At 50.6% G+C, this 8,475-nt stretch overlaps 1 pseudogene; it reads right to left on the bottom strand.

Moving 5' to 3' along the window:
* Positions 1-5,708: 5,708 nt before the first annotated feature.
* On the bottom strand, positions 5,709-7,731 carry LOC141581151 (uncharacterized; annotated as a pseudogene).
* Positions 7,732-8,475: the final 744 nt, after the last annotated feature.

Below are 8,475 nucleotides of genomic sequence, written 5' to 3'. Positions count from 1 at the left end.
CTGATTTTATTGTTTCTGTTATTCTCTCTGTGTGTCTTCCGGCCTTGGTCCCTGACTATGCGGCTCACGGGCACCCTGTCACTGCCTCCGCTGGGCCATTTCGAACCTCCAGAAATGAATGTCCCTGTTGTCCAGAGTGGCCTGTCCTCAAGCCATCACCGGCCACTTGCAGCAAGCTGTCTTTGGAAGAAGCGCCAACCTCCAGTTTGGTGAAAGTGTCAGGATTTGGGGGTACAGAGCATGTGACCCTAACCTGAGGCAGCACCCACGGCTCCTGCCTTAGGGGCGCTGTGGGTCTGGCGTATCCCAGAGCACAAGCCCAGGTCTGTCCCCTCCAGGGCCCCTCCCTATTCACTGCCTCAGTGACCACAACTTGAGCAGAGCTTGTAGTTTCGCGAGCGCTGACCCAGTTCACTTCCAGTACCGAGAGGTTGGCCTGGCCTAAATTGAAATCCCCACTTTCCAGATGCAGAACGGACCGCCACAGTTGGATTTGCAGCGCAGAGCCACCGAGGCTGGGGCCTGCCCCCGTCCCACTGTGTCACGCTGTGTTTGTGCGTTTGTGATGCTGTGAAAGGCAGAACTGGCTGCCGTTGTGTGGGCGGATGGAGATTTGGGGCAAGGACGCAGACACGGTCGGCAGAGTGTTTGACCCGCGATGGAGGAATCCAGTTTGGCTACGTTTTTCTGGAATCCTTCAATGAGTCAGGCTTGCTGCTATCTTTAATTTCAAAGACTCTGCTGAGGGCTGGCCCCACCACGTTGCGGTGCTCGGGGACAGCAGCCCCCAGGGCCCTGAGGCAGCTTTTTCTCTACCTGAACCCTGTTTGTTTCTGGGCTGTGTGGTGCGTCTCAACCAGGACTCTGTGCTCTGGCTGACTTTCCCAAGGCCCAGAGAGCAGGGAGCGGTGGCCCCCACCGCGAGTGGGCTGGCAGTGGGTGTCACATGGGGGTGGAGGAGAGGGAAGTCTGGGAAATAATGCCCAGCCCCACCCACTGAAGGACCGGGACGCAGAGAAATGTCACTGGTGCTGCACAAAAGTGAGGCATTATCAGCCCCTCGCAAGGGCAAGTGGATTAAAATGCCATTAACACAGCAAATTAAGCTTACAGCGAAGTAAACAGAAATTAAATCAATAACCAGCACACGGGACAGTTGCCTTTTTCCAAATGGTCCCCCAGGGACTGGGGCTAGTGGGTGCATGGGGTAGGGGACAGGCTCTGGTTGGAGAGGGGAGGGGGTAAGTGACGTGCTTAGAGATTGAACATCGGGGCGCTGGCAGTGAGTGCTTGGAGGGTTCCGGCCAAGAACTGTCCCTCTAGTGGGGAGCAGCTTCCTGGTTCCACCCAGGTGTTCCCCAAGCCCCACCAGCTCCCCATGCTTCTGAAAGTGGTGCCAGATAGATGTCACCTGCTTGCCATGTCTCCACCCTCCTTTTGGCAATCGCACCTGGATTCTTCTTCGGGGACACTCCATGCTCCCCACAAAAACCTCTGTCCTGTTCAGGTAGACCCACTCTTTGGCCTCAGGCTGTCCCTTGCCCAGGCTTACAGCACAGGAGAATTGTGTCCCTATGGTCATAGCATTTGTTTGGGGATGTTCAGCCGATCCACATCTCGGCGGAGAGGCAGCCTAAGGACTTGGACTGGAGCCTTCTAAAGTGTCCTGAGGGGCTGCTAAGCTGATGGGATATGGCATCCTATTGTATTGGGCTGTGAGTGGGCTGACAGGTAAGGAGGAAGAGGCTGGATCTGAGTGCCTGGATCCAGCTGTGCCTGAAGCTCTGCTGGATCTACCCCAGCATTCTTCTTTCTTCTTTCTTCTTCCTTCTTCCTTCTTCTTTCTTCTTCTTGTAAGGTCTTGCTCTTTCACCCAGGCTGGAGTGCAGTGGTGCAATCACAGCTCACTGTAGCCTCGAACTTCCTGGCCTCAGCAATCCTCCCACATCAGGCTTTCAAAGTGCTGGAATTACAGGAGTGAGCCACTGTGCGCAACCTCCCCCAGCGTTCTTCAGAAACCTGAACCTCTCTGTCTCCCATACTTTTATTCTTAAGCTAGTTTAAATCAGGATATGGTCATTTGAAACTGAAAGAGTACAGCTTGAATAATAATTTTATTTCTTTTTTTTAAAAATTAATTTACCAAACACCTCTTAGGGACCATTTGGCACGTGGCAGCAGCAGTCGATGGTGGTATCCCTCAGACTCCCTTGCCTATCTTTTGCAGTCTGGCTGCTGTTTCCTCATCTACCCTATGGAGTCATTGCATTGTGCCCTGCCAGCCTGTGTGGCAGTCCCTCCTCAGACCATCCATCCGTGAGTCCATCTATCCACGGACCCATGCACCAATTCATCCACCTGTCTACCCACCTACCCACCCACCTATCATCCTCTCATTCATCCATCATCCAGTCATCCATCCATTCATCCATTATTCATCCAGCCGTCCATCAATTCATCTATCCATCCACCCATCCATCCAGCCATTCATCTATCTCTCCATCCATCTACTGGCTGGCCCATCTGTTCTTCCATCCATTATCCATCCATCTACCTATCCATCCATCATCCACCCATCCATCCATTCATCCATCCATCCATCCATCCATCCATATATCCACCTATCCATCCATCTATCCATTCAGCCATCCACTCATCCATCCACTTATCCCCATCAATCCATTCATCCATCCATTTCTCCATCCATCCATCCATCCATCCATTCATCCATCCATCCAACCACCCACCCGTCCGTCCATCCATCCATCCATCCACCCACTCATCCATCCATCCATCTGCTCATCCATCCATCCATCCACTCATACATCCGTTCCCCATCAATCCATTCATCCATTCAGCTATCCATCCCCCATCCATTCATCCATGCATTTATTCATTCATCCATCCGCCTCCTGGAGCCCTCCTCTGTGGCAGGGCTCTATGCTGGGCTATCTCAGCCCACTCCCTTTCAAGACTCTGATTTAATACATCTTCGGCAAAAGAAGAATCTTTAATCGGGGACACAGGGACAGGCTCTTACTCCTTTCCCTTTCCAGGTCTCTTCTTTAACTGCCTTACTGCAGAGCTCCTGGAGAAGGGGGAAGATCCAGAACTGAGAACGGGAAGACTTTCTCCTGGCAGCTCCTCCCAAGCTCCAAGCCACCTCCATCTGGAAGCCTTTCATGACTGCTCTCACATCTGGAAAGGCACCTGCCCTCTCTGTGGGCCTGTGGCCCCAGGGCCCGCCTTAGTATAGCACTGTCAGGCTGCTTTGTAACGGACACTTCCTGGTTCCATTCCCTCTGTTTTGTGGGCTCCTTGGAGGCAGGAACTGAAGCTTTTCCCTCCCTCTGGCTCCAGCACAGAGCTCAGGGCGTTGTGCAGAGCAAGCCTCAATATAGGCCTGCTGAGTACATGAATGATGTCCAGCCCCAGATGCTTTTCTTGAGGCTCTGATTATAGGTTCTGGCCTGCGCTTGGGGCACTCATTAGAGGGCATAGCCTCCCTGTGGAGACCTCTGCCCCCCATCCCCACTCCCTCCACCTGCCCCACCTTATTTCCTCTTCTTTTTTCCTTTATTATTTATTTATTTATTTTTGAGACGGAGTCTCACTCTGTCACCCAGGCCAGACTGCAGTGGCATAGTCTCAGCTCATTGCAACCTCTGCCTCCTGGGTTTAAGCAATTCTCCTCCCTCAGTCTCCTCAGTAGCTGAGATTACAGGCACTCACCACCAGGCCTAGCTAATTTTTTGTATTTTTAGTAGAGACAGGGTTTCAGTATGTAGGTCAGGCTGGTCTCAAACTTCTGACCTTGTAATCTGACTGCTTTGGCCTCCCAAAGTGCTGGGATTATAGGCATGACCCACCGCATCTGGCCTTGATTCCTCTTTTCTAAAGAGACCCCTTGCCCCACTCTCGTCCAGGGCAAGCTCCCGAAGCTTCAGGCAGTGGGGTGGGCTACCTTGAGGAATTGTGTTTGCGGGGGGTGGGGGTCAGGGTGGAGGGTGCAGGGGACTTCCCAGACCAAGGTGACATGATTAGGACACACTTTTCACTTTGCTTGGTTATTGGTTCTCCAGAGATGCTTCTAGGACCACTTCGCACAGGGAGAAGGAGGCCGTTATGAGGGTGATTGTTACTGTTCTTACTTTTTGGGGGAATGGTGGGGGTGAAGCATCCAATTGCCTCGCACCTCACAGACAAGGGGTTCTCTTGCTAAAAAGACCCCTCCATTCCTACAGCTTGGTTCTGGCCCTCTGGTCTGTGGCCACCAGGATCTCTAGAGGCCTGACAGCCCCAGTCTGGACACCTCTCAGTGGAGGGGAGACCAGGTCCCCTCATCCTACCTGCCCCACAGATGTGATCCCCGGCCAGGTCAGGGAGGGAAGAAGAAAATGGTCCAAGTGTGAAGAGTTCTGCATTCCTCTGTTGCTTTTTCGCTTCTCCCTCCCTCAGGTTCCAAATCCAATTCCAGCCCCTGGCCAACTGATAGAATTAAGGGATTAAGAGCTACCCAGGTCTTATCCCGATATGAAAAGATTTCACCGAGAGGCTCATAGTTCAGCGTCCAAAGCTGAGGAAATCGCTCCCCGCCTGCCCTGGTATTGTTTTGCAAGCCTCGCTGGAACCACCTTTTGAGCTCCTGGCTGAGGCATCGCTGTTTCACTTATCTCTTAAGACCTCACTCATAATTGCTCAATGTCCGACAAGCAGGGAGAACTCTGGGCATTATCTGTTAAGGGCCCTCTAATCCAGTTCATAAGGACAGAGTGTAATCAGGACACCTCGGAATCTTTCTAAAGTCAATGCAGAATGTCACATGAGCCCTGAGCTGCTTCCTGGTGAACCCCGGGACCAACACAGATGCCAGCCCTCCCCACCTCACCCTGGAGGGCACACGGGGCTTGAGGGCTTATGTGGGGCAGAGTGAGTGCAGGTTGAACTTGTGGGGGAAAAAGACATTGTATTGAAAAGCAGAAGGGAATTTTTAGCATGTGCCAGAGTCGGTACATAACTGCATATATGTCTGTGAGTGCACGTGTGTACATATGTGTGTGTGTGCATGGACTTTCTGGACAAAATTAAAAGGAGTGAGCCCTCTCCAGCCTCCCGTGAGCCCAGCGGGTCAGCCCAGGTGGCTAAGGAGCACAGGGCTGTGCAGCTGGTGGCCCCGGACAGGCAAGGTGGCAGAGGTGTGAATGAGTCAGAGGCTGCGTTTCTGCAGGCCCGCGGGAAGCTCGCTGACAAATGCTGTTCATCTTCAGCACGGCCGGGGCATTGCCAGCGCGCAGCTCCATATGGGCACACCTAGATCTATCAGTCGACTGTCGACTGCCGCCCTTCATGGGACACGGGCGCATCCCTCTGACTGATGGAGCCTTTCTGGAGGCTCACGAAGTCTCTGTGCAGGTGCAAGCTCAGATGCCAGAATCCCCTGGCACCTCTCATCAGCTCATCCACCTACAGCTGACAAATGGAGCTCCTTTCCCACTGCACGACAGGGAGGGATGGCTTTAAAACGGCCCTCAGGACTAGGCTGGGTGTCTTCTTCCTGTCTGGGGCCTCACCTGGCCAGATCACACTCTCTGATGTGAGCTAGCCGCCGTATGGTGGCTGCAACCCTCTTCTGCCCTCTGGACATGTGGCTCCACCCCATCTGTCCCTCTGGATACCTGAGCTCCTGAGTCTGGGCCCTGACAACCACTTTACACCCGCCGATGACCCCCCTCTGTGGCTGCGTGCTCAGTATGGGCCGAGGCAGCCTGGGATTCCTGGACAGAAAATAGGACAGGAATGGTGTGCGTGTTGATGTCTTGGTTTGGGTCCTCTAGAAGCTGAACTCAAGACAAGGACGCCGTGCGAGTCATTTATTAGGGAGGCAACCGCAGGGAGTGTGGTGGAGAGGGGAAGTGAGAAGAGAGGAGAAAGTCACCAAGCCTGGCACAGGATCCACAGGCACCAGCATGCACCAAGCTCCCTTCCAGCGGGGGTGTGAGGACGCACCATAGCACCTGCCACAGGGTGTTCCCCAGGAAGAGGAGACAGCTGGCACGAACGTGGCCGGTTCCTGGGTGAGGGCTACCCCCAAGACATTAGTTACCTGGCCCTTCTAGCTTTGAAAGCCAGGAAGTGCCAAGATCCTGGAGAGGCTCTCGGCGACAGAGGCGTGGAATCTCGGCCCCGGCTTTGGGAAAGTGCAGCTGCGTGCTGGCTGCCGAGATCTGAGAGATGTGGGGAGGGAAGGGCCAGCGTCGCCTCTGATGGCTTTCCTAGGTCACGTTTCCTGCGCAGGTTAGCTAGCGAGATGGAACAATGTATATATGCATGCCGCCGGGGCTGGACTTTACTGGCCAGCTTTCAGCCACTCCTCTGCAAATTTCTGGAGGTCTGGCCCTCTTCTCCCAGAGCAGGACCCTCTTTCCAAGGCAAACACGGTCCCCACCTGCTGATCTAAATGACCGGCCATTGGCCAAGGGCAGTTGCATTTTTGGTGCAGGCCAGGACAGGCACAGAGGTGTGACCCTGAGCCAGTGACATCCACCTCAGGACCTTGCTCTCTTCACCTGAAAAATGGACATCTTGCAGAGGACAAGGGTAGGCCAGAATAATCCATGGTGTTGGAGAGGAATTTAGGACATTGGTGTGTACTTCTGTTTGGCCTAATATAGATACAGACGGATGTACATAGGGATATTTCGGATAGGTGTATATACATGGGTTATATACACACCCACTTCCTGGCTCTGTCTGCCGAGAGGGCCTAGAAACAGTGACACCCTGGTAATAACACCTACCACCTGGGTCTTTGTTTCTACCATTCTCAAAACCAGGAGCCAGAATTTCTTGGAGAAACAGCTGATTCTAGGATTGGGATGGGAAGTGTCAGATGATCCTGAAACATATTGCGGTGCCAAAAATAGAGAGTGTACACACACACACACACACACACACACACATAAACATACACACATATACATCAATACACATACACACATATACACACACAGACATACACATATACATACACGTACACATATACACAAATACACATATACACACACATAAACATACATATACACACAGACATACACACATATACATATACACATATACACAAATACACATACACATAAACATATACACACATAGACATACACATATACATATATACAAATACACATATACACACATACACACATACATATACACATACACACAAATACACATACATAAACATACATATACACACATAGACATACACACAGACATACACATATACATATATGCAAATACACATATACACACATACATATACACATACACACAAATACACATACATAAACATACATATACACACATAGACATACACACAGACATACACATATACATATATACAAATACACATATACACACATACATATACACATACATACAAATACACATACACACATAAACATATACACACACGGACATACACACATAGACATACACATACACATGTACACAAATATACATACATATACGCAGAGACATATACACATACACATATACACATACACACACATAAACACACATATACACACACACGTACACAAATACAACATACACACATAAACATACACATATACACACACATAGACATACACATACACACATACACAAATATACACATAAATATACACACACACATAGACATACACATACACATATACACAAATACACAAACATAAGCATACAAATATACACACATAGACATACGCATAGACACAAATACACACATACACAGATACCTACATAGACACCAACATCCACACACATACGCACACACATGCAATGGTGGGGCATGTCAAAGGGGTGTGGGAATCAAATGAAACAGCCCCTAATGGCCAAAATCAGAACAAACTGAGTAACAAAAAATGCAGTATTGAATTACAACCCAAAGTACAGGCTGGGTGTGGTGGCTCATGCCTGTGATCCCAGTACTTTGGGAGGCTGACGTGGGTGGATCACCTGAGGTCGGGAGTTTGAGACCAGCCTGGCCAACATGGTGAAACCCTGTCTCTATTAAAAATATAAAAAATTAGCCAGGTGTGGTGGCAGGCACCTGTAATCCCAGCTACTCAGAAGGCTGAGGCAGGAGAATCGCTTGAATCTTGTGAGCGGAGATTGTGCCACTGCACTCCAGCCTGGGCGACAGAGTGAAACTCTGTCTCAAAAAAAAAAAAGAAGTATAAAGTATATAGCTATGAATCCATACTGATAGAGCTGAGTAGTTGAATAAACAGGTGGGCAGGAATAGACAATCCTGTGCAGAATTCCCTGTAATTGACGTAGATGCCCTTCCCTGGAGGAGGCAGGTGGTCATTCCAGCTCTCAAGTGTGAGCTGCATGCAGTGACTCCCTTCCCATTTGTACGCTATGGAAACAGGGTTGAGAAAGAGGAGATTGACCGTGGAGAAACCTGACTGCAGC

Source organism: Saimiri boliviensis, chromosome 14 (genome assembly GCF_048565385.1).
Source record: "Saimiri boliviensis isolate mSaiBol1 chromosome 14, mSaiBol1.pri, whole genome shotgun sequence".
Classification (NCBI taxonomy): Eukaryota; Metazoa; Chordata; class Mammalia; order Primates; family Cebidae; genus Saimiri; species Saimiri boliviensis.
Note: the sequence above shows the minus strand (reverse complement) of the source record. Positions and strands in the feature narration are given on the sequence as shown.